The 27,915-nt window shown below is 39.7% G+C and overlaps 1 protein-coding gene across 1 annotated transcript in view; it reads left to right on the top strand.

Moving 5' to 3' along the window:
* The first annotated feature begins 20,885 nt into the window (after positions 1-20,885).
* The window catches only part of HAS2 (hyaluronan synthase 2), a 28,084-nt gene continuing 21,054 nt past the window's right edge, over positions 20,886-27,915 (top strand). Inside the window, exon 1 of the mRNA XM_023223072.1 lies at positions 20,886-21,178. The gene's annotated coding sequence lies outside the window, so the exon portion shown is untranslated. The remainder of the gene's footprint in view (positions 21,179-27,915) is intronic.

Genomic DNA, 27,915 nt, shown 5'->3' with positions numbered 1-27,915 from the left:
TCCCAAAGTGCTGGGATTACAGAACTGAGCCACCGCCCCCAGCCCCATATTTTAATTTCAACTTTATATATATATATAATATATAAGATAATCTATTATATAATATATAATTATATAATATACAATATAATCTATTATATAATATATAATTATATAATATACAATATAATATATTATATAATATATAATATGTCATATATAATATACAAATATATAATATATATAAAATATATAACATATATAACGTTATATATTATATATAAATATATAGCACATATAATGTCATGTATATTATATATAAATATATAACACATAACTTTATATATTATATATAACATATACATTATATGTTATATATAGCGCATATAACTTTATATATAATATATAACATATATAACTTTATATAACATATATAAATATATAACATATATAACTTTATATATATTATACAACTTTATATGTTATATGTAGGCATTAATTTGTCAGTACCTTTTTTTTGTTTTTTAAGGTATAAGGTTACGTCATTTATTTGTGACCTTTCTTCTGTTATAATGTAGACATTTATTACTATGAACTTCTCTAGTAGTATTCCTTTTGCTGTATCCCGTAAGTTTTGGTAAGTTGTAGTTTCTTTTCATGGGTCTCAAGATATTTTCTAATTTTCTTTTTGATTTATTATTTGACCCAACGATTATTGTAGACTGTGTTGCTTAATTTATACATATTTGTAAATCTTCCAGTTTTCTTTCTTCTTCTTCTTTTTTTTTTTTTTTTTTTTTTTTTGAGACAGAAGCTCACTCTGTCACCCAGGCTGGAGTGCAGTGGTGCATTCTCCAGCTCCACCTCCTGGATTCACGCCATTCTCCTGCCTCAGCCTCCCGAGTAGCTGGGACCACAGGCGCCTGTGACCACGCCAGGCTAATTTTCTGTATTCTTAGTAGAGACGGGGTTTCACCGTGTTAGCCAGGATGGCCTCGATCTCCTGACCTCATGATCCGCCCACCTTGGCCTCTCAAAGTGCTGGGATTACAGGCGTGAGCCACTGTGCCCGACCAAGTTTTCTTTCTTCTATTAATTTCCAGTTTCATTCCATTGTATTCATAAATGATATTTGATATGACTTTAGCCTTTTTCCATTTATAAAGACTTGTTTTATGACCTAACATGTAGTATATCTTGGTAAAAGATCTGTGAGCACATGAGAAGAATGTGTATTCTGCTGCTATTGGGTGTAATGTTCTGTACATGTCATTTAGGTCCATTTAATCTATAGTGCTATTTAAGACCTCTATTTCTTTATTAAAAGCCCAGGGCTGGACAGCTCCAGTGGTGATTTATTTCAAATATTTAAAGATAGATTAATGCCAGTTCTTCTGAAACTCTTCTAATAAATTGAAGAGAAGGGAACACCTTCAAGCTCATTTTGTGAGGCATTACTCTGATACCAAACATAAAGGAATCACAAGAAAAACAAGAACAACTATAAACAAATATCCTTGATGAATATAGATGCTAAAATCTCCAACAAAACATAGCAAACCAGCCAGGCGTGTAATCCCTGCACTTTGGGAGGTCGAGGCAGGTGGAACACCTTAAGTCAGGAGTTCGAGGCCAGCCTGGCCAACATAGCGAAACCTCGTCTCTACTAAAAACACAAAAATTAGCCGGGCGTGCAGGCGTGCACCTGCAATCCCAGCTACTCGCGAGGCTGAGGCAGGAGAATCACTTGAACCTGGGAGGCAGCATCTTCAGTGAGCCGAAGTCACGCCACTGCACTCTACTCTGTCTCAAAAAAACAAAAACAAAAACAAAAAAACACAGCAAACCGAATCCAAAAACAAATTTAAAAGATTATATACCATGATAAAGTAGGATTTATCCCTGGGATTCAAGGATAGCCCAACATACAAAAATCAATTAATGTGATATACATTAACAGAATACAGAAAAGAAAACACATGAGATCAATCACATCATCTCAACAGATTCAGAACAAATGTCTGGCAAAATTCAACACCCTTTCACAATAATAAGTCTCAACAAAGTCAAACCAGGAGGAAATTACTTCAACTTAATAAAGGACATTTATGAAAAACCCACGCTATCACCATACTCACAGGTGAAAAACTGAAAACTTTTCTTCTAAGATCATGAGATCAGGAGCAAGCCAAGGATGACTGCTCTTACCACTCCTACTTAAAATAGTACTACAAGTCCTAGCCAGAGCAATTAGTCAACAAAGACACAAATGGGAGCTAAACGATGAGAATTTATGGACACAAAGTGGGGAACAATGGACACTGGGGCCCACCTGAGGGTAGAGGGTAGGAAGGAAGGAGGAAACCAGAAAAAATAATATAACTATGGGGTACCAGGCTTGGTATCTGGGTGACAAAATAATTTATACAACAAACCCTTGTGACATGAGTTTTCCTGTATAACAAACCTGCACATATACCCCCGAATCTAAAATAAAATAAATGAAAAAAATACAAATCAGAAAGGAAGAAGTAAAATTTTCCTGTTTGCAGATTATATGGTCTTATATATACAAACTAAAACCTCCATTAAAAAATCTGTTAAAACTAATACATAAATTTAATATAGTTGCAGGATATAAAATGAACAGCAAAAAATCAGTTGTCCAATATACTACCAATGCATTATGTGAAAAGTAAATTGATGGGGCTGGGTGCAGTGGCTCACGCCTGTAATCCCAGCCCTTTGGGAGGCCGAGGTAGGTGGATCACGAGGTCAGGAGTTCAAGACCAGCCTGGCCAAGATGGTGAAACCCCATCTCTAACAAAAATACCAAAAAAAAAAAATTAGCCGGGCGAGGTGGCATGCGCCTGTAATCCCAGCTACTCAGGAGGCTGAGGCAGGAGAATTGCTTGGAGGTTGCAGTGAGTTGAGATTGCGCCACTGCACTCCAGCCTAGGTGATAGAGTGAGACTCCATCTCAAAAAAAAAAAAGGAAAAGGAAATAAGGGAAATCTGAAATACATATTTCAAATAGTACCAAAAAATAAAATAACCAGGCATACTGGCTCATGCTTATAATCCCAGGACTTTGGGAGGCTGAGGCAGGAGGATCACTTGAACCCAGGGGTTTGAGACCAGTCTGGGCAACATAGCAAGATCTTGTCTCCACTTAAAATTTTTTTTTTTAAATTAGCAGGGAATTGTGGTGTGCCCCTGTGGTTCCAGCTACTTGGGAGGCTGGGGCAGGAGAGTTGCTTGAGCCCAGGAGGTCAAGGCTACCATGATCATGCCACACTGCATTCCAGGCCCGGGCAACAGAGCGAGATGCTAAAAAAAAAAAAAAAAAAAAAGAATAAAATATCTAGGAATAAACTTAACTAAAGAGGTGAAAAATCTGTATACTGAAAACTACAAAACATTGATGAAATGAATTTAAAAGATAACAAACAAATGAGAAGGCATCTTGTATTCTTGGACTGGAAGACTTACTATAATTAAAATGCCCATACTTCCCGAAATGTTCGACAGATTTAATGCAATCCAATCAAAATCCCAAACGGCATAGTCACAGAAAGAGAAAAAAAAAGGATCCTAAAATTCATATGGAACCATGAAAGACCACAAATAGCCAAATCAATCTTGAGGGAGAAGGACAAACTTGGAGTCATCACACTTCCTGATTTCAAAATATATTACCAAGTTACATAACAAAACTGACATAAAGACAGACATATAGACCAATGGAACAGAATAAAGAGCTCAGAAACAAATTCACACAAACACAGTCAACTGATTTTCAATAAAGGGGTTAAAAATACATAATGGGGAAAAGACAGTTTCTTTAGCAAATGGTACTGGGAAAACTGGATATCCACATATATAAGAAAGAAATTGGACTCTTACACCATACACAAAACTATACTGAAAATGGGTTAAAAATTCAAATGTAAGACCCAAAACTATAAAACTGGAAGGAAATTTAGAGAAAAAGCTTAGTTTTGAGGATATCATGGATATAGCACTGAAAGCACAGGTAAAAATAATAATAATAAACATATAGAATTACATCAAACTAAAAAGCTTCTTCATAGCAAAGGAAACTAACACAGTGAAAAGGCAACTTGTAGAATAGGAAAAAATATTCCCAAACCAAATATCTGATAATGGGTCAATCTTCAAAATAGAGAGAGAACTTCTACAACTCATTAGTAAAAAACTAAAATGCCAATTAAAATATTAGCTAAGGACTTGAATAGACATTTTTCCAAAGACACACAGGCTAACAAGGATATGAAAAAAATGTTCAACATCACCATTCTCCAGGGAAATGCAAATCAAAACTATACAATAGCATCTCATACCTGTCAGGATGGCTATTATCAAAACAACAAAAAACAAGTACTGCAAAGGTGTGGAGAAATTGGAATCTTTGCACACTGTTGTTGGGAATGAAAAATGTTGCAGCCACTGTGAAAAGTAATATGGAGATTTTGCAAAAAATAAAAAATAAAACTTTAATGTATTTCAACAATCTTTCTATTGGGTATTTATCCAAAAGAATTAAAATCAGAATTTTGGCCAGGCACAGTGGCTCATGCCCATAATCCCAGCACTCTGGGAACCCAAGGTGGGAGGATCACTTGAGCCCAGGAGTTTGAAACCAGCCTAGGCAATGCAGTGAGACCCCATCTCTATAAATTGCTTTTTGTTGTTTTTGTTGCTTTTTATTAGACAGATGTGGTGATGCATGTCTGTAGTCTCAAGCACTCAGGGGGCCAAGGTGGGAGGATCCTTTGAGCCCAGGAATTTGAAGCTGCACTGACTGTGATTGTGCCACTGCTCCAGCCTGGGCAACAGCCTGTGCAACAGAGTAAAACCCTGTCTCAACAGACAAAAAAAAAAAAAAAGGAAGTTAGACAAGATATTAGCACTCTTAGTCCATTTAGAACAAAATATTTTAGAGAATTTGTCACCAAGCAGACCTACCCGAAAAAAATGGGCAAAAGATGTTATCTAAACAGAAAACTAATAATAAAAGAAGGAATCTTAGAAAATCTGGAAGGAAGAAAGAACAAGAGAAAGAGTAAAGACATGAGCAAGTGCAATGCATTTTCTTTTTCTGCTTGGGTTTTTCTAAATTATGTTTGATAGTGGAAATAAAAGTTACAACTTATATGATATGATTCTAAATATATGGAGAAGAAATTTTTAAGACGATTATAAAAGGTGGAGGCTAAAGGGAGTTAAAGGGACGTAAGGTTTTTACATTTTACTCAAGTTGATCAACTCTCAACACTAGTAGTCCCTGTGATAAGTTAGGTATATATAATGAAATATATACATTATATAAGAGGTATATGTATATACAAGAGATAGACTGAAAAAAAATTATAGATGAAATTTTTAAAAATGTTTAAGCATCCCATCAGAAGCAAGGAAAAAAATATAGAAATAGAAATCAGAGAGAACAAGAAGAAAACAAGAATTTAAATGGCAGGCTAAAGCCCTAATATAATAATAACATTAAATATAAATGGTCTAAATACAATGATTAAAAGACACAGATAAGCACATTTGAATAAAAAACATGACACAAGTATATGTAGTCTGTAAGAAACTCATTTCAAATATAATGATACAGGCATGTTGAAAATAACAGGATGGAAAAAGATATACCATGCAAACATTGAAAGAAAACAGGAGTGACTGTATTAATATTACCTAAAATAGATTCCAGAGCAATGAAAATTATCATACACCAAGAAGTACATTATATAATAACATAAAGGTCAATGTACCAAGTAAACAATAATTCTTTTTTTTTCTTTTTTGAGACAGAGTTTCACTCTTTTTGCCCAGGCTGGAGTGCAATGGCATGATCTCGGCTTACTGCAACCTCTGCCTCCCGGGTTCAAGTGATTCTCCTGCCTCAGCCTCCCAAGTAGCTGGGATTACAGGCATGCACCACCATGCCTGGCTAATTTTGTATTTTTAGTAGAGACGGGGTTTCTCCATGTTGGTCATGCTGGTCTTGAACTCCCGACCTCAGGTGATCCACCCGCCTCAGCCTCCCAAAGTGCTGGGATTACAGGTGTGAGCCACCACGCCTGGCGAAAACAATAATTCTAAATGTGCATGCATCAAACAACAGAACTGTAAAATCTGTGAAGGCAAAACTGGCAGAATTGAAAGGAGAAACAGACAAATTCATAATTATAGTTAGAACTTCAACATATCTCTCTCAACAATTGAGAAAACAACTAGAGAAAAAAATCAGCAAAATAATAGAACTAAAAAACATCAAAATAATAGAACTCAAAAACATCATTAACCAACAGGCTCTAATCAACATTTATAGAACACTCCATCCAGTAGGAACAGAATACATTCAAGTACCCACAGAACATACACCTAGAGCCGGGGGTGGTGGCTCGCGCCTGTAATCCCAGCACTTTGGGAGGCTGAGGCGGGTGGATCACCTGAGGTCAGGAGTTCGAGACCAGCCTGGCCAACATGGCAATACCCCCATCTCTACTAAAAATACAAAAATTAGTTGGCCATGGTGGTGCATGCCTATAATCCCAGCTATTCTGGAAGCTGAGGCAGGAGAAACGCTTGAACCTGGGAGGCGGAGGTTGCAGTGAGCCAAGGTCAGGCCACTGCACTCCAGCCTGGGCAACATAGTAAAAAAACAACAAAAACAAAACAAAACAAAAAACACCTAGAAAGACATATCATGGTTCATAAAACAAACCTCAAAAAATTTAAAGGAATTTAAATTATAAAGAATGTGTTTTCTGACCACAATGAAATCAAACTAGAAATTGATAACAGAAAGGGCAGAAAGTCACCACACATATGGAAATTAAACTCTTACATTTTAAAATAATCCATGGGTCAAAGAGAAAGTATTAAAGTACACGTAAAAACACACTGAACTGAATGAAAACAAAACAAAACAAAAAAAATCCCAGCATATCAAGATATGTGGGATATAGCTAAAACAGTGCTGAGAGGGAAATTTTTGGGCTACATACTTATATCAGAAAAGGGGAAATGTCTAAAAAGCTATGAGAGTTTTAAAAAATACCTACCTGCTATTAACTTAGGTTTTCTTTTCTTTTTTTTTTTTTTTTTTTTGAGACGGAGTCTCGCTCTGTCGCCCAGGCTGGAGTGCAGTGGCGCAATCTCGGCTCACTGCAAGCTCCGCCTCCCGGGTTTACGCCATTCTCCTGCCTCAGCCTCCCAAGTAGCTGGGACTACAGGCGCCCGCCATCTCGCCCAGCTAGTTTTTTGTATTTTTTAGTAGAGACGGGGTTTCACCGTGTAGACCAGGATGGTCTCGATCTCCTGACCTCCTGATCCACCCGTCTCGGCCTCCCAAAGTGCTGGGATTACAGGCTTGAGCCACCGCGCCCGGCCAGGTTTTCTGATATATATGGTCTTATAATCCTAGTTGCTATTTCATTCTACTACTACTAGTTTGCGACTGTATATGACTGTGAGACAAAAAAAAGATGTTGCTAATTGGCAAGTGAATAACAAATCAATAAGTATAAGAAACATATAAGCCTCTACTATGTAGTAGCAGTGGTAGAATAAGGTAACAATGATATCAAATTACTATCCTGGATTTCCCTTGGTGTATATTACCTATCATTTCCAAATTTCTACTAGTTTTTTCTTAATTCATTATTTTTTGCTTGGCTTAAAAAAAATGTTTAGCAAAAAAAAAAAAAAAAAAAAAAATAGACTCATGAGTGTGTTGTATTTGTGTTAGTCAGAATGAAATTCTGTCTCTTGTTTCCAAGTAAGCTGGACACATTTATATTCATTGTAACTGCCATTATAATTGGATTTACTTTTACCTTCTGGTTTCATATATTCTATTTATCATACAATTATATTTGTGGAAACAAAAATTACATTTTAGATTTGTGCAATTCACATACCTCATATTGATGGCTCATTTGAAATGAATTTATGACCAGAAGACCTGTTTATAAATACTGATGACTGAAACAAAAGAATGATATTTGAAATGAGACTGGATTTGAAAAATATTTAAAGGTAAAATTAAAATGATTTGATTGGTAATTGAATGAGGGAAGTAGCAGACGAGAAGCTAATCTCCAGCTGGGAAAACTTAGTAAAAGTTGGCACCATAAAATAAATGAAGTAAAGTTACACCAAATATCCCATTCCTCTCTATACAAGTACTGTCCCTTCAGGGCCCTCTCTGTGGGAATTTGGAATTACAATGAGCTATGACCACATCACTGCACTCCAACCCAGGCAACAGAGCGAGACCCTGTCTCTAAATATATATACGTACATGTGTGTGTGTGTGTGTGTGTGTGTATTTTTTGTTTTACTTTTCATGTGTTTGAGACAGAGTCTCACTCTGTCGCCCAAGCTGGAGTGCAGTGGCACGATCTCGACTCACTACAACCTCCACCTCCCGGGTTCAAGCAATTCTTCTGCCTCAGCCTCCCAAGTAGCTGGGATTACAAGTGTGTGCCACCATGCCCGGCTAATTTTTGTACTTTTAGTAGAGACAGAGTATTGCCATGTTGGCCAGGCTGGTCTTGAACTCCTGACCTCAGGTGATCCATCCACCTCAGTCTCCCAAAGTGCTGGGATTACAGGCATGAGCCACTGTGCATGGTATGTGTATATATATGTTTTAATATATGTGTGTGTACATAGATATGTGTGTGCGTGTACATATATGTATTTATGTATATGTGTATATATACACATACACACACACATGCACATATGCTGCAAACTTGACATATATATATATACACACATCAACCCAATTGCAAACTTGACATATATGATTGTGTATATATGTATATATGACATATATATACATACACAATTGCAAAATGATATACATATATACATACATATACATACATACACATAAAAGATGAGGACTATGATGTGAAAGTCATGGAGTACTGTCAGAGCTAAGAGATGGAGAGATGAGTTAGAATACTGAAGTGGACAGAGATGGAAAAAAGTAGTTTAGGAAGAAAGAGTAGTTTGGGACTGAGAGGTATTGCAATGAAAATGTGCACTAACTTGTTTAATATAATGTACTGTAAACAAAGAAGTTTGCAATTAGGTTGGAAAGTTTAAGATCAGATCAGACTAAAGAGTTTGGAGGACAGAGGTCCACAAAGAATGGTGCAAGGGGGCCTGATAGATGGAGTTGTGGCTGAGCTTCAATGTGCAAGCTAGGATATCCAAGGCATGTGTGCAAAGTCCATCACGTTATGGGATGTGGCCATAAGTGGAGAAAAAAGAGGGATGGACTGAGGGCCAGATGCAGGAGACTGGCACCTGGGTGCTGGTGGCTCTTAGTATGTTCTCCTTGCACTGTGGTTCTGGCATAGTATCCTGAAGCATTTGAGAATTCTAAATTTCAAATTGGCCTTGCAAGGTTTTTTGTCAAGGTAGAAAGAACTAATTTTAGCAAATATTTCGCCAACTTGTTTTATAACTAGTAGGCATGTAGACATATGGCATATGAGCCACTATAAGTATTCTTGTGCAGAGTCCTGTAAATGCTAATGACAAGACTTGTGCCTGGACTATAGTAGATGCTTAATAAACTTTTGGTGAATGAATATGCAGCAACAGTGAACATGATGGCTCAAAATAAGGAGAGACGGCCAAAAGTAGATCAAATTGGCCAGAAATTCCAAGAGGTAAAGTCTTCTGGTAGGGTTCTAATGTGATAGCAGTATAAATTCAGTTATTTGGAAGAGAGTTAATAAGTCATATCTGAATTATTATATTTAGAAATATTTTTTATTTTATTTAGAAATTTGAATTGAATGAAAACATCAATAAGAAAAAAGGTATCCTTTGTCTTTGCTCTAAAACAAAGGTGTAAAGACTCAGTTTTAGCTAACTATTTATTCTCAGACACTCCTAGAAACTTGTCAAAAGCCCTGGCACAAAAATTGAATTTGGCCTGAATCTCTGACTTACTGTGTGTTACCTGGAGGGGTCGCTTGACCTCCTCGCACCTCAGATCGTTCAGCTGGAGGCATGCGATGAAGCAACGGTGTGCGGAAAACCAGATGAGAACTCTGTTAATTTCACTGGGTAAATTACAATAGGGAAGAAAGAAAACAACTATTTCTTTCTTTCTTTCTTTCTTTCTTTTTTTTTTGAGACGGACTTTCGCTCTGACGCCCAGGCTGGAGTGCAGTGGCGCAATCTCAGCTCACTGCAAGCTCCGCCTCCCGGGTTCACGCCATTCTCCTGCCTCAGCCTCCCTAGTAGCTGGGACTACAGGCGCCCGCCACCTCGCCCGGCTAATTTTTTTGTATTTTTAGTAGAGACGGGGTTTCACCGTGTGAGCCAAGATGGTCTCGATCGCCTGACCTCGTGCTCCGCCCGCCTCAGCCTCCCAAAGTGCTGGGAGTACAGGCTTGAGCCACCGCGCCCGGCCAAAAACAACTATTTAAAAGAAGTATTTTAAACTTGTCTTTTAAGCCTTTTTGAACATGGAGTTTCCTATTATTTAAGTAGACATGGTGAATAACGCCTATAGTAAATTCCTTCTAAACGACATACTTATGCCTGATACTTAATTAGTACTTTAAAGGGATTTTCTTTAGGAATTAAAAATAACATTTGTAGCTTTTAAGCCTTCAAAAAGTCTTGACCAACTTTTTACATTTTTAAATTCTGAGCATAATCTAGAAGTATACAATAGCAGGAAACTTACCAGAACAGGGGAAATTGAAAATCTTCATTGTAACCAAGCAGCAAGTTCTCAGGGATGAGTACATGTGTCATCTTTCAACCTAACAGTGTTTTCAACAACACCCATAATTATGCAAACATTTATTTCTTGCTTATTAGAGCTTTCAAAGGATAATTTTATTTACTCCCCACAATGAACTCTAAGTAAGATCTTACTACCATGTCTATTTTATATACAGAGAATATAAATATAGAGAAACTGAGGCTTAGAAAGATTGAGCAATTTTCCCAAGACCATGCAGACAGAAGTGTGAGGGTGCCCCAAATCGGTAGTTCAATTCTAAAACCCTCTATTTTATACTTGATATTGTCTCACCTGTGATAGAAATCACTGGATTAATGTGGCAGCAGATGACCTAGTGATTATATAAGCCTCAGGGTGTTCAAGACAAACATACTGTCATTAAAGAGAAAAACATTTGGAATTTACAATCCTATTCTGCAAAAATAGGCATTGTTACTTTTTTGTTATCCAATTAGAGTTAAGGACACAAATATAACTGTAAAGAGTCATGTGTAAAAAGCTTAGGAAACTTGTGTTTTCATCTACAACATCCCCCAAAGTAGAAGTCCCAAGCTTCAGAGCTTATATAAGAATGACCTGGGGAAGTTTTTTCAAAGCAGACATATGCCCAGAACCCATTACTATAAATTCTGAGGAGCTAGGTCTGGGGTTTGGACACAAAATTTGTATTTTTAACAGCAGCCAACTCACTGCAGTGGAGGCCACTCTCAGACCACTTTGAGAAGTACAGCTTTACATTACTTTTCACCGCTGATTCTTGAGGCCACCTGGCTTTTCAAAACAAAAAATTGCTTAATTAGAAGCCTGATGAATTTGGTGTGAACAAACAACAGGTGCTGTCTGCAAGAGATGAGTCAGGAACAAAATCAAACTAGGTCCTGGTTCTCTGCCTACACATAATATATAGCTAGAACCACTGAACACTACGTTCTCAATCCCGCACTAATCTGGTTTGAACTTGGAAACCCTAAAATGCTAGAAAGAAAATGCTATGACAGAGAACACACCTATAATTCACAAAAATATAATTTATTTGGTAAGCTTCTCAATTGCTGGCTTTCATCCTCAAGTTACCCTGCTTTGGCTTCCAGGGTAGGCAGGATGTGACTAATACCTGGAGTCACATTTCTTAATGGCATTATTGGGACTGCTAGTGACAGTACCAGCCCTTGAATTGGAATAATTGCATTATTAGGACTGAGAGCGACAGAACGAGCCCTGGATTTGCAATTGGAATGATAATTCTACTAACTGGGTCTTGGAGCCTAACACCTCTCTTGGATAAAGGTAGGAAGTCTCAATTGACTGAATTGCTTTAGGTCCCCTCCACCCTGACAAGGATTTCAGCCACCTGTGTGTGTGAACGCAGGCTCCTTAATTTGAAAACTTGGAATAGAATTTGGATTTCCTTATTCTCCTAAAAATATAAAATCAGGTGTCAATACCTGATTTTGACACCTGGTCAAAAAGGGAAATGTAATGGATTGTTTAAAAATCTTATATTCCCAGTTTCTGAGCTTTCTCCCAAATGACTAAGATTTCTTTAGTTTGAGATTTTCTCTCTCAATTGATGCTTCAAAAGAAAATTGGTGTAAATCATTAGAAAAAATTAAAGTTGGCTTAACTTTTTTCTCCCTTTGTCTTCTTTTTAAATTTATAAGTACTTTGAAGCTTGGGAACTTCTCCTTTAGGGACGTTGTAGATGAAAATACAAGTTTCCTAAGCTTTTTACTTTGTAATTAACTAGGAAGATTTTGAATTTTTTAGTCTTTCCAAAGACCGCACAATATTTCTGTCGGACAAGAGGCTTTTTAATCTGTCCATGAACATGCCTGAGGGATAGCAGTTTGTAATGTCCCCAAAGTTGTGAGAAAATGTTCAAATACATATTTGTTAATTTGGCAACAGAGTCACTTTTTATCCCAAATTATCAGAGAAGATTCTTTTACCCAGAAAAGCTTAGCAACTACATCCTCTAATAAGAAACAAATCAGTTTCCAGAAATTAAGCACATTTTTTGGGCGGTTAAAAAAGCTGAAGGCCAGCCACAGTGGCTCACACCTGCAATCCCAGCACTTTGGGAGGCCGAGGCAGGCGGATCACCTGAGGTCAGGGGTTCTAGACCAGCCTGTCTAACATGGTGAAACCCCATCTCTACAAAAGTACCGAAAAAAAAAAAAAAATAGCTGGGCATGATGGTAGGTGCCTGTAATCCCAGGTACTAAAGAGGCTGAGGCAGGAGAATGGCTTGAACCTGGGAGGCGGAGGTTGTGGTGAGCCGAGATCGCGCCATTGCACTTCAGCCTGGGCAACAAGAGTGAAACTCCATCTCAAAAAAATTTAAATAAATAAATAGATAAATAGCTGGTAAGTTTGTTCAGCTTTTCAGGAATAAGATAAAATGCCATGCAGTTTCCAAGGAAGATTATTTCTATAATGTAGATACTTAATCTGTTTCTCCCATCAAGATTATTAGCAATTGCTATGGACACACACACACACATTTTAAAATCTTATCTTTAGAGATTACAATTAAGGCCATTAAAATATCAAAGGACGATTAGATTACAAACCTTCCCCCTGAATAGCACTTTCTGCTATTGTTGATTTGTGCTGTAAAGCACAAACTTTTCTTGACAGAAGTTGCTAACATTTAAATTAAGGATAGTTTTGTCCTTTTCTATAATCTGGGTCCGGAAAAATGCAAGTGATAAACATGTTATTTAGGCTATGTAAATAACTTTCTACCCTTAGATCTGAAACACACATGAATCTGGAGATAATTCTTAAAATTTAAATAGTTCAATAATATGAAACTTTGCTCCTATATAATTATTCAGTGATCTAATGTAAAGTTCAAAAATACATGACTTTCTTTTTCAATAAGTGATCCAGATGGCTATATTTGATGATTTTGTTGCCAATCAGATCACAATTTTTGACCTTAAATACTTTTGAATACCTACCTACTCTTTAGGGTACAGCTTTAGTCATATAATATTTTAAAACTAATTTCCTCATCTGTGGAAAGGCCTATTGAGAGATGATTATAAAGAGTTTTCTATGACTTTTGGTTTTTGTTCCTTTCATTTTCACTTTGGTAATCCTTAAAAAGTAACTCAAGCCAGGCGCGGTGACTCACCCCTGTAATCCCAGTACTTTCGGAGGTTGAGGTGGGCGGATCACCTTAGGTCGGGAGTTCGAGACCAGCCTGGCCAACATGGAGAAACCCTGTCTCTACTAAAAAATACAAAATTAGCCAGGTGTGGTGGCACATGCCTGTAATCCCAGCTACTTGGGAGGCTGAGGCAGGAGAATCACTTGCACCCGGTAGGCAGAGGTTGCCGTGAGCCGAGATTGCGCCATTGCACTCCAGCCTGGGCAAAAAGAGTGAAACTCCATCTCAAATTGAAAACAAACAAACAAACAACTCAAATAATATTCAGAGTCTAATTTGAAAGGATCAAAGATTGACAAATTACTACTCTGATATAGTGAAACCTTCAAAAACTACAAGGATAAATAATATGATCTTCCTCTACCTATATCAATCAATCAATGAGTATTTTAATCTCTTCCAATCTGTTCATTCCAATTTCTTGAATGTCTTATAAATGCTTAGATCTCCGTCTCTTCACATTTTAAAATCTAGTGATCATCATTAACACAGCCATAGCATCTTCAAAATTTTCTTTGCATTAATTATAGAGCCATGGGAGTTCAGACTTGGAATTAACATTAAAAGGCAAGTAGTCCAATTTCTATGAGATGCTGGAAATTCCTTTGCCTCACGCAAACTGGAAATAAAAAACTAAATCTCAGGTTAATTCTTTCCCATCTTTACACAGTCAGACTCTTAAGAAATTCCATCATTTGTGGAACTGAAATATAATGTGTTTTAATCCCCAGTGGTATACAGTCTTGGGATCATAGGGTATGTGCTAAAGCTCATATGTGTTTCCAAGGCATGTAAGTTTCCCAGTGTCTCTTGCGTCCTCTGAATCTTCTGTGTCACACTAAGCATTACTAATTCCTACAGCCATGCATCATGAAACAGAGTTGCTATCAATATTCCTGTTCTTATTGCTAGGTATCTTCTCAATGTGCAAAAGTTTGTCTATATTCTCAAAGTAAAAGATTTGTACACTACCGCATTTGGTATGCTTAATACAAACCAGTATTTTCTATGTGGTTTGTAGGTATTTGGGGGACCCTGAAGCCCTTTCAGGGCACCAAAGTGATTTTAATATTAATTCTAAGGCATTTTCATCTTTCACTTTGTTGACATTTATATTGATGATGCAGAGACAATGATGGGCAAAACTGATAGTGCCTTAGCTGGAAAACAGTAGGAGCAAACTGTACTAGCAGTCATTCTCACATGCTTTACCCTCCAAGCCGTCACTAGGAAATAAATAGCAAGTTTCATTTAAGAAGATCCTTGATAAAGCACTAAATAGTTGTTTTTTGCTTTTTTTCTTTTTCTTTTTCTTTCTTTTTTTTTTTTTTTTTTTTTTTTTGAGATAGATTTCCGTTCTTGTTGCCCAGGCTGGAGTGCAATGGCACAATCTTGGCTCATCACAACCTCCACCTCCCAGGTTCAAGCGATTCTCCTGCCTCAGCCTCCAGAATAGCTGGGATTATAGGCATGCGCCACCATGCCCAGCTAACTTGGTATTTTCAGTAGAGACAGGGCTTCTCCATGTTGGTCACGCTGGTCTCAAACTCCCGAGCTCAGGTGATCCGCCCACTTTAGCCTCCCAAAATGCTGGGATTACAGGTGTGAGCCACTGTGCCCAGCAATAGTTTTAATTTTATTAAATTTTAATCCTTCGGTATTTGGCTTTTTAACATTCTGTGTGAAGAAATAGAAAGGACACACCAAGTCACCCTGGTTATCTGGAGGAAAAGCTTTCATGTGATTGAGTTGCAAGCCTCGCTGGCCACTTTTATCATGGAACATAACTTTTACTTGAAAGAATAACAGACAAACTACTATTATTCAAGTGTGGGCATTCGGAAGCCTATTTTTTGTTTTTAATTGAACGAAGTGAACCTGTCACTACAATGCAAGCAACTGACAGTATTTATTGCTAATGATAATATGTGAGCTTTCAAGAGAAAACTAGAATTTTGGGAAACTTGTATTTGCCACCATGGACATGACAGATTCTTAATATCTGAAGACTCTGGATGGGATTGGTGGTAATATTAATGATTGTGATCTTTTGTGTTATCAAAAATGAAATGTGTCAACATTTAGAAAATCTGCATAACTCATTGGACCTGGCTGGGCACAGTGGCTCACGCCTGTAATTCCAGCACTTTGGGAGGCTGAGGCGGGCAGAACACGAGGTTAGGAGATCGAGACAATCCTGGCTAACACGGTGAAACCCCATCTCTACTAAAAATACAAAAATATTAGCCAGGTGTGGTGGTGGGCACCTGTAGTCCCAGCTACTCGGGAGGCTGAGGCAGGAGAATGGCCTGAACCCAGTAGGTGGAGCTTGCAGCGAGCAGAGATTGCACCACTGCACTCCAGCCTGGGCAACAGAGCAAGACTCTTGTCTCAAAAAAATAAAAATAAAATAACTCATTGGACCTGTATTTTTTAGATAATCAATACACATTACAAATTCATAAATGGTTATAAAAGATGCATTTACAGTATAAGATAGAACAACAGATTTTAATGTATTATCAGAGTACACAAAATTCACTCATACTGAGTACACACTGACAGGCCTTGCTGGGCTTCCTCACTCACTCAGCTAGCATTAGATTATGCGCTTTTTGTCTTGTCCTATTTCTACACGGCTGCCCACTCTTTGTTAAACTTAAGCATAAAAACAGACAATTTCTTCTGGATCTTTGGGTCTTCATTCTAAAAGCCCCTTGTATGTATACACATTAAATAAATGTATATGCCTTTTCTCCTGTTAATCTACTTCATGTCAGTGATTTTCAGCAAATCTTCAGAGGGCCAAGCCCTGGGCCAATTCACATTGCAACTTACCAAGTTTTGATGTAGTATAAAGGAGGAATACTTAAAAAAGCCTATGTAAATACTCTTCCATTTTTAAATTATATATGTGTATGACACAAGATTTTTTTCTTATACTTCAATCAGAACAACAATTGAATGCACAAGCAAATAGGAGAATCCAGCTGTCTTCTATCAGCTAGACAGCAAAGAGATTTACAAAAATGGAAAATAATGACACTTCTCACTTTTGGTTTTGAAAAACAGCTATTTTCACAAAATGTTATTAAGTTGGTATGTAACTGCATTTATTATTACTTTAAATGACTTAAGTATTTTAAAACTTTTTAAGTCAGCTTTAAAGTCTAATGTGGTAAATATTGATAGACATAATATATAAACTGTTTTTGAGGTTCTCAATAATTATTGAGAGTATAAAGAGTTTCTTTACCAAAAGTTCTAGAACCACATATACAGAGGATTATGAAGGTACTAAATCCTTGTTCTGGATACTTTGTCTCTCAGATATATAAACACACGTTTTGTGCTGTGGGATGGAAGTCAGCAACAATATACTGCTAAGTCACATCTACTCAAGTAAAGCCTACCATGTTTTCTCTGTTACCTTGTACAGGTGAAAGCATAACAGGTATGTGTTCCATAAGGTATATTTTAGGATGTCAAAACCTGAAAGGGATGGCTGAAAGGATGTCATCTTCTGATCTAAACAGCTGCTGTAAGATAGAAAGCTGAGGGTGAATTATCCAATGTTATTCAATTGGTTGGTGCCATAGCTTATTTGTGAAACTGGATCTTACGTCTCTTAATTTGGTGTTTGTGAATCAGAACTCCATGACCGACAGTTTGGCCTGAGACTCAGAAAAGAAGTTGCATTAAATGGGAATGTCTGGGATATATTCATGGGCACTGACTAAGTCAATCTAAAAGAGTGAAGGGGTCAGGCAAAGTGGCTCAGATCTATAATCCCAGCACTTTGGAAGGTAGAATAAGAAGAATTGCTTGAGCCCAGGAGTTCGAGACCAGTCTGGGCAACATAGTGAGACTCCATCTCTATAAAAAACAAAAATAAAAGAGTGAGGGGACAGTAGAAAGCTGAAGTAGGTCAAATAAGGGAACCTAGAATGAAGCCACGGTTAATGCTCACCAAGAATAATTTAAGGAATAGAAGGCCAGGAAAAGAGTGCAGTACTAATGTTTGTCTGAATACCCACAATGTTGCAGGCACTGAGCTAAGCTCTTAATATAATTTAACACATTATATCATCAAAACCACTTTGTAGCTATTTTCTCCATTTATCAACCAGGAAATGAAGATCCAGAGAGGTGAAATAGGCTTCTAGGATCTCACAAACAGCAAACATCAAAGATAGGATTTGAATGTAAAGTCTCTCTCAAACTTGAAAGTTTGCTTTCAAATACCTTTCACCTCTGGCTTCACATTGTATTAGTCTCTTACCTCTTTGGGGTGGAGATGGGAGGAGGACAGAAATGCCTAGCTGTATAATCAGCTTTTCATCCATTTGCATTCGGAGAACATTTTACTTTTGTTTTATGGGTAATGAATTACAAGTAAGAGGCGAGAAACAACAAATGTGTTTTTCTATAATAAAGAAAACCAGGCCGGGCGCAGTAGCTCAAGCCTGTAATCCCAGCACTTTGGGAGGCCGAGACAGGCGGATCACGAGGTCAGGAGATCGAGACCATCCTGGCTAACACAGTGAAACCCCGTCTCTACTAAAAAATACAAGAAACGAGCCGGGCGAGGTGGCAGGCGCCTGTAGTCCCAGCTACTAGGGAGGCTGAGGCAGGAGAATGGCGTGAACCCGGGAGGCGGAGCTTGCAGTGAGCTGAGATCCGGCCACTGCACTCCAGCCTGGGCGACAGAGCGAGACTCCGTCTCAAAAAAAAAAAAAAAAAGAAAACCAGTTTTAGCAAATGTGCTTCTTGCTTGAACTATTAGCACAGCCACAGTTAAATGCTAGTAAGCAATAATAGGTATTCCCGCATTATGTATCATATTCATGAAAGTTTAGAGCTGGAAGGTTAAGTGTCCCCCTGGGGTCTCACAGCTAGACACTTGGCACCCCACAATTTCCACTCTGCCTCTAAATCAGTTTAAACCACGTTATACGTCAGAGTACAGAAGTTAGGTGATATATTTAAAATTATAATTTACCATTTGAAAACTACCGACAAACTGAATCAGGAAGCTCAAGTCTGATGAAGTGGTATGAAATTGTGCTCTGAAATTTAAGCCAGTCTCTTGAAGAGTTGAACCACCTAAGACAGAATTCAAACAAAGGCTGAAGCGTGAAAGTTTGCTGGGGGAAATCAGTGGGTTCCCCTGAGCAGCGTGAAGTCATCAGGCCAAGGTAATGCTTCCCAGAGGTGTAACCGCTGTGTGTGGGGGTAGGCGGGGGGCGGAAACGCACAGTACTTTGCAGGTCAGCCCCTGGGGACTGGGATGGCTGACTACCTGGTATTGCAGTAAAATGCTTGACCTCTAATCACATGCCCCAACACTACATCTTGTGCGACGTGCTGAAAGCATCATTTCCAGTTTATTCGACTTTTCTGTTTCGACTTATTCATTATTATAGCCCATATATGTGATAAGGACTAAAAACCCAGTCTTCAAGGTCCTATCGAGTTCCAAAGAAGTCCAACCCTCAGAAGATCCTTGGAAGGGGAAGAAGGAAAAAAGAAAGAAAAATCTGTTTTATCCTGTAACAGTTTCAGCGCAATCTCCGAAGACCAAGTTGGTTCATTTGTAAACTCACTCTCATTTTTTCCTAAACAGTGCCACCTACTGTCCAATTTAAGTCATCAGCAGGCTTGTTGGCAAGGACCAAGGGAAAGAAAGGGGGCGGGGGGGGGGGGAGGAGTAACCAAAAAACGAACTCTACCCAGCCTTGGGGCATTGTGAAAACGACGAGGAAAGGCCATCTCCACGCAAGACGTATTTTTACTCGTTAACTTTGCAGAAGGCTTGCAAGAACCAAAAGCCATTTAAGCCATTTCCTTCGAGATGGCTAAATACAAGTCATCCAGAAAACAATTTTTATTATTGTATTTTTAATGCGCGCTGTTTGAGTACTTTTACGTTAGGGGACCAGGTTGAGCAAAAATATACATATAATTATTTTTCTATTTTTTTCCGCCCACCCACGGTAGAAACCTCTTTATGAGAAAGGCTTTGACACTTGACGTCAGCTCAGAAACTTTTTGAGTTGGCGGGAAGAAAGGGTTAACAAGTGGTGGACCAGCGCGGTCTTTATTTAGAGTCCCAGCCGGCTGTCGAAGGCTCCAGGTACACACACACACACACACACACACGCGTGCGCACACTTACACACACGTGCACACACCCCTCCCTACTGTTCCTCCTCGGGTCGGTTACTTAGCTGAAGGGCACCATTTGGCTTTAAAACAAATTACTTAAGCGCAACAGGGAGTTTATCGCTTGGAGGGAACTTGTAACGCGGGAGTTCAGGGAAATCCAAGAGGCGAGGGCTCCCACCTCCGCCGCCAGAGGAGAGCAGGGAATCAGGTGGTGGCCCCCTATGTGTCTTGCATTTCTCTGCACACGTTAGCAATCAAGTTAATTGAATTCATTGGAGTTTAGAACGGGCCTCTAGCTCGGAGAAGGCTTTGAATGGCCAATTTCTCTCTCCCCTCTCCCCCTCCCCGCCTCCCGCCCGCCCGCCCGCCCGCGCTCCCAGTTCCCTCCCCTCAGGGTTCCCCAGTCCACACCTCCCTCTCCACTTCCCTCACCCCCCCACTCCCTCCGCCGCCCTATTAAAACACCCACCAGCTCACTTGTTAAGACCCCCTTAAGTTGGAGGAGGCAGAAAGGCAACAACGGCGAGGAAGGAGAAGTCAAGACGTCTGGAAAGAATTACCCAGTCCTGGCTTCGAGCAGCCCATTGAACCAGAGGCTTGAAACAGCCCCAGCCAAAGACTTTTCTCCCGATTCTGCGCTTCCTGGGTTCTGCTGAGTCTTCCACAGTCTTTTTTTTTTTTTTTTTTTTTTTCTGTAAGACGAAAAAGAGATTTTCTGTTATCGGGGGCAGAAAAAAAAAAAAGAAAAGTTAATTTATTTTTAAAGCATAATTTTTTTTAAAGAATTAGACTGAAGTGCAACGGAAAAATAAAGAGAATATTAGTGAAATTATTTTTTAAAGTGGGGGAGAATCAAACATTTAAGACTCCCCTATCCTTTTTAAATGTTGTTTTTAAATTTCTTATTTTTTTTGGCCGGTCGTCTCAAATTCATCTGATCTCTTATTACCTCAATTTTGGAAACTGCCCGCCACCGACCCTCCAGGACCACACAGACAGGCTGAGGACGACTTTATGACCAAGAGCTGAACAAGGTATGTTACACTGGCGCGTTTTGGTGAAGGATGAAGGTCCTCAAATAGGCCAGGGAGAAGGAAGAAATTATCCATATAATTGTTTTAAAAAAATTTAAGCCAGTTTCGATAGAAAAGTTGGAAGTTTAAAAATTTCCAACAGACTGAAGATCAGGGAATATTTCAGGTCACTGTCAGGCTTAGCAGCATAGCCCTCTTTTCCCATCTCTGCGGCTCTCGCTAGAAATCCGCTGCCTTTCTGGGGACACAGGTAACCTCTCTGCCTGGGGAAGGCTGCACGTCCCCAGATGTACTTTTCCATTTTGCATCTTCCGGAGCAGCAGAGGGGCTCCTGAGTTAGGAAACAAGAATTCCCAATGTGTAAGGAAAATGCATTCTGCACAGCCGCCCCCACCCCTTCCCTTCCTTTTTTCCCCCACCACACACACTGTGGGGAGAAAAACTGAAATAGCCCACCGCGTTTTACTTTTAAGTGAGAAACTCGCTTCTTGCTGGGAATGCAAAGGGTTAAGCAATCTGGGCTTCCAGCTCGGACAAGCTGGGACCCTGGAGAAGGAGGGTCCTTCTCTACCTCCTCGCAGCTACCGGCCCCCTCTCAGCCACTCCCCCCTTTCCCGGGCCTCCCCTCCTTTGCACTTCCCGCACCCCATTAAAGTGTCAGGCTCGTCAGTCTGGGCTCAGCTCGGCTCCGGAAGCTTTACTCGGGCCAGGGGTCCCTGACGCAGGCAGTGGCACCCGCAGATGGGAGCGAGAGGAGGGCGCGCATCCTTCCTCTCCGCGCCGGGCCACCCTCCGGCCGCCCGGGGGCAGGGCGTGCGTGGGGACCGCGCGCTGCGCTTCGGCAGCTGCAACGTCCCCAGAGCCAATTCCGACGTGGCACAGCGCACGCCGGCGCTTCTCTCCTCAGTTGCAGCTGGGGACACTGCCCGGTGGGAGATCTGGGGGCGCCGTCTCGAGCGCCCAGCCCAGGAAGGGGGCGAGGGGCCTGCGGGAGCTGGGGTGGAGGTGGGAGGGAAGCTAGAGGCTGGGTTGGGATGGATAATCAACACCTTGGGCGGAATTCGTCACGCCAGTTCCCGCCCAGCGTGAGCCAGGGCTCCGAAATGGGTCCCTGTGAACAGGAGGGCGGGTCTGAAAGGAGGGTCTGTATGAGGGTGAGAAGCGGGAGGCGAGAAAGCCTTTTTGCTCTGACCACGGAAACGCAGCCGCGGGGGAACGGCGCTAAAAGGATAATTAAGGCTGCAAAGAGGCACTGGGAGCACAGGGGCGGTGCCTGGGGAGGAGGGCTTGCAAGACCCAGGTCCTATTACACAGTCTTAGGTGCCAGTTTCCCCCAGTTCCGCTCCCTACGTCCCCGAAACGTCCGCGCTGAGTACTTAGATTCAGAGACACCGCGCGCCTCTGGGGCGAACGAGCTGCTGCAGCCGCGCTCCGGGAGGGAACGTGTAGAAGCCCCATCAGCTCCTCCCTGCCCACTTCCTCACCCTTGGGACCGTTGCTGCCTGTTGGGTCTCGGGAGCAATTGCCCAGAAACGCGACGCTGCTCCAACCCACGTGTCTGGGCTGGGATTGCCTTTGACGTCACACGCAGGGGGGGAGGTGTGACGCAATAGATAGGGAAGCCCCGATTGGCCACCAAGGGCTTCCCCCAACTGGAGGCCTGAGTATATATAGACCATCAGCTCAGTGTTAGAATAAAGCGAAGGAAGTTGGTAGATGGCCTTTGCTGAAGGAGTGAGGCCTCTTGTTAAGAGGAAGACAACTTCACCGCTCATTGTACATTCCAAGACTTTGGCTCAGATTTCTCACTGCGGTTAAGGCATATGATAAGTACTTCTGGCGGTATTAAGTCAGGTTATTATTTTTTAAAAAGGTTATTTTAAGAATAAAGTTTTTAACCGTCAACATATATTTACATTCACGATACTAGATTTAAAATTAAAATATGTATTTCTATAGATCCAAGTCCGTCAACCTCTTTGTAGATACAATTTTAAGTTTTATAGTTCTGTGACTACTGAATTGAAAAGAACTTTTAAATTCTAAATTTTTATTTCCTTCCAATGTGTGCAAGTTGACTCATTCATTAAATTAGTTTTCACCACATTTTTCTAGAGCTTAATAAGATTACAGCACAGCTGGTACCGTATTTTGAGTACCCATCATACTCCACCAAAAGTTTTCCCAATAGTTTCAGGATTCTTTTACATTTTCAATGACAATTTAACCCTTTAAGGTACCTATTGCGTTGATATATTATGTCTTGTATGTGTTTCCAATTCTGGGACAGATAATTCTGATTTCTCAGTGGACATTTCTAGAATAAAATATTATAGCTAAAGTATCATCCCCCCTATTTCTTTTTTCTTAGATATCACCTGAGTCTGGTAAATAGAAAAATATACTGTAGACTTGCTGATAAATGCATATTACCAGAGTTGCTTGTACTGTACCCAGAGTCGAATCCCTTTATCAAAGAAAGTTACGCAGTTTATAAAAATTCAAGGACTTAACAAATCAGTGACTAGCATTAAATTCTAATGTCACTCTCCACAGAGCAAAGATATTTAGTCAGCTACCTTCCTGGAAATGGGGAATTGTGCAACAAGCGAGTAAGAAACTGTTACTAGAAAGTAAGTTAGTTGGAACCACTCGTTTTTGTTAGGTCTGTGGAATATAGTCCCATAGTATTGAATTTCATAAGTACTTTCCCATACATGATTTCCTTACCAGGTAAGATTTTTTTTTAATATTTTTTTTTCTTGAATTTTTAAACACTTCTCACTCGTTCATTTATTTCCTGTTGTTGGCACTCTGGGGGAAGTCCTTTGTCAATGGATCAAGGTAGACATACCCTTTTTCAACGTTATATTACACAGTTACTTTCAAAGTCTAAGAACAAGTAGTTTGTTGCATCAGTAGCTTCCTGGCTCTTGTATGAAGTGTGATCCCTGAGTTAAAGTTACGGGAGGACAGAGCATAACCCCTATGTCTCCTTCTGGGTTCTCCTCTGTATCCATGCAAACCCAGGCTGTGTTCCTGTCAGTGACAGAGTTGGTGGCAGCTGGTATATCAACGGAGTGGAGGGACAGCTACCTGTAGAGAAAACTAATTTCCATCACCCCAACTTGTTGTTTTATCCTTTCCCCTCTAGCAGGGATCTATGTAGAGTAAGTATTATCCTACTGCATACAGCCTTAAATTATTTAAGTATATTTTGCTCACTCCTGTAATCCCAGCACCTTGGGAGGCTGAGGAGGGCAGATCACCTGAGGTCAGGAGTTCGAGACTAGCCTGGCCAACATGGTGAAACCCTGTCTCTACTAAAAATACAAAAATTAACCAGGTGTGGTGGTGGCCACCTGTAATCCCAGCTGAGGAAGGCTGAGGCAGGAGAATTTCTTGAATTCAGGAGGTGGAGGTTGTAGTGAGCTGAATCTCACCACTACACTCCAGCCTAGGCGACAGAGGGAGGCTCTATCTCAAAAAAAATAAAAGTATATTTTGAATGGTAGTCATGTGGAGTTCATATATATGCTGCCTTTCCCACAATCTAGGAGAATGTTACTGATGAGACTCAAATATAACAAGGTCACACTGTTAAATATTTTCTTATTTAAATTAAATAAATTTATTGATGAATGCCTCTTAACTGAATACATCTATGCTGCAGATAATTTAAAAATTAATTAAAAGTTTATTTAATGAAATTTTAAAATATACTGTAAGACAAAATATGATCTGGCCCATAAGAAACAACAGCTATTGTTTATCACATGTCTAGTATGTTTCAGGCACTCAACTAGATGGTTTACATACATCTATCTGATCCTAATCTGCAAAAAAAGTTTTGTAAGTAAAAGAACTTTGCCTCAGAAAAGTTAAGCAATTCACTCAAAGTAAATTAATTAGTAAGACGTGTGGATGGAATTTAATTCAAGAATTCTTGGAATATAATGCCCTTGAATTGAATTCATGCTAATTTATGCTGTAGCTGCACTAGTCAAGTTTTATGGGGGTTCATATTGAGAAATCACATCTGATTGAGAGAGATCAGTAAAGATTTCCTAAAGAGACTTGGCATTTGTGCTACATTTGGCTCTGTAAGTAGGGTTTTGACCTATAGATATAATTCCCAGGAGCCAATGCAGGTACGTATAAAACTAAGATTCCATGTCATTTGGTAATTTTTTCCCCCTACACTGTGAACTAAGTTTAGGATGGTGAAGTTCAGGAACCAGTAGAGCAGTTGGAAGAATACACATCCTAGAAAGAGTTGATTAATACAGATGGTACAAAGGAAAAGAAATCTGAAACCTACAGTTCTGAACCCAGACACCGCTGGGGTGACAAGTCCTGTAACAAAGGCTTGTATCATAACCCTGGAAGCTTGGCTCAAGGGTCTTTGCTAGGATAACTGCCGTGGGACTGGAGAGAAAAAGGCAGACTTCAAAGCTAGAGAAGAAGAGAAGGTCAGAAGGGGAGAAGGGAGGTTGGGAGGGGGAGTTGGGAAGGTTTATCCTTTATGTTCCAGGGGGGAATGTGTTGAAATGTGAAGACTGCTGGGGGGAGACTTCATTTGGGTCCTCCTGTCTCAGATTTCTACTTAGGGACAGTAGCAGAGGGAATACACATCAGGGATGGGTATCAATGTGAATGAGGTCATGAAAGTCTTATTTTACTTTAACCTAGTGGTTGCCAAACTTTGTTACATAGTTGAATTACCAGAGGAGATTTTAAAACTTGTGATGACCTGGGCACAGCCCATATCAATGAACTCAAAATGTGGGAGCCACAGATCTGTAAATTTTATGGATTTGTGGGTAATCTGCATATATAGCAAAATTTGGGAACCACTACTTTTTAACCTTCTGTTCACCATACCTTCCTAATCCACTCTTAGCCAGCGGATAGCTACCACCTGACCTGAGTATGTCTGCTTAGAAGCAGATCTCTATTATCCCTGCTAGTGTCACCAGCCTAGATTAATATTCCCTATTCTAATTATCATGCATATGATTTAGGGCCTGTTGCCCCTTCTCCCATACAACATGAGTTTATGCATAAAGACAGCCTGTTTTAGAACCAGTTCACGCCTTCATTAGAGAAACATTCTTTGAATGTTGCATCATCTTTTGTGCCTTTGTGTGTTTAAATACTTGGCTATAAGTTAAAAAGACACTGAACCTAGTCTTGAGTGGATTTTCAAATATAATGATGAAGAGATGCAAGTGTACTTTACAACTTAGGTTCAAAGATACTAATTGAATTGTCCAAGGACACATGACTTATTCATAGAAACTTCAAGTGGTTTGTCTGAGCCAGGTTGCTAATATAAGGCAGAGTGCAGACTTGAATCCATTTCTTCTGATTCCCAGTCCTCCTTTTCATCATGCCATAGTTACTACTTGTTAACCCATAAGTAATGAATGAGTTAAATGCAAGGAGAGTCAAGGTTATTAGGTAGTTACTGGCAGGAAGCTAACATCACTAAGATCTAATTGTTGATAATTTCTTTTTTTTTTTTTTTTGAGACGGAGTCTCGCTCTGTTGCCCAGGCTGGAGTGCAGTGGCCAGATCTCAGCTCACTGCAAGCTCCGCCTCCCGGGTTCACGCCATTCTCCTGCCTCAGCCTCCCGAGTAGCTGGAACTTCAGGCTCCTGCCACCTCGCCCGGCTAGTTTTTTGTATTTTTTTTAGTAGAGACGGGGTTTCACCGTGTTAGCCAGGATGGTCTCGATCTCCTGACCTCGTGATCCGCCCGTCTCGGCCTCCCAAAGTGCTGGGATTACAGGCTTGAGCCACCGCGCCCGGCCCGATAATTTCTTTTTAAAATATGTACTTAGATTCCTTTTCAAAATCTTATCCATTTTATGAGTCAATATGATTAGCTCCATTTTATAGATGGAGAAACTGAATATGACAAGTATTGTATAACTTGCTCGAGGTCATCCAGCCACTAAAAGGAAGAGCCAGGATTCTATCCCAACTCAGTCTGGTTCCAGAGGTCAAATTCTCTGAAATTGATAGTAGATGGCAGAGCTGGGATTTGAATACTAGTATAACTGATTTCAAAATATTTGCTAATCTGGTTAATACTAGATAATTTATTTAGTTGAATAGACAAGACATACATGCACACATGCTCACAAGTCATTAGAGCCAAAATATAGAGCAGCATATGGATTAATGGACAATAAACAGTGTAAGGGTACTGGAATTCAAGATACTAAAAGTTGATGCCCCAAACTTGACCCCTGAGCTCATAAGATAGCTCAGACTGCAACTCACAATCCCTGTAAATGCTCTTGGGGACCATCTGCCTTTTCTATCTTTGCTTTCCAAAGGCCTTCTAGACCTGGTCTGGGAATCCCTGTAACCATTGCCTTTAGACATCTGGGTGAAAAATTATAGAGATGATTTCTTAAAAAAAAAAAAAAAAAAAGACTATTTGAGGGGTACCCTTAAGGGTTTGGTTGTCTCTATCACATATTCACTGCGTCTGCAGTAAAGATTGGGGTAGGACCTGTATCTGTCAATCTACATTGACTGCCTGAGTCCAGATGGGCTTATTTATTTATTGAAAATGTATTTATTGAGTCCCTGCTATGAGCCAAGCCCTGGTTTTCATGCAAGGACAAATGAAATCATTGAACTACACAAGCCCCCAAGGCCACAGAGTATGTACATATATACTCTATGACCATATATATATGTATATACTACTTAGAAAATCAA

The sequence above is a fragment of the Piliocolobus tephrosceles genome, chromosome 7 (assembly GCF_002776525.5).
Source record: "Piliocolobus tephrosceles isolate RC106 chromosome 7, ASM277652v3, whole genome shotgun sequence".
Taxonomy (NCBI): Eukaryota; Metazoa; Chordata; class Mammalia; order Primates; family Cercopithecidae; genus Piliocolobus; species Piliocolobus tephrosceles.
Note: the sequence above shows the minus strand (reverse complement) of the source record. Positions and strands in the feature narration are given on the sequence as shown.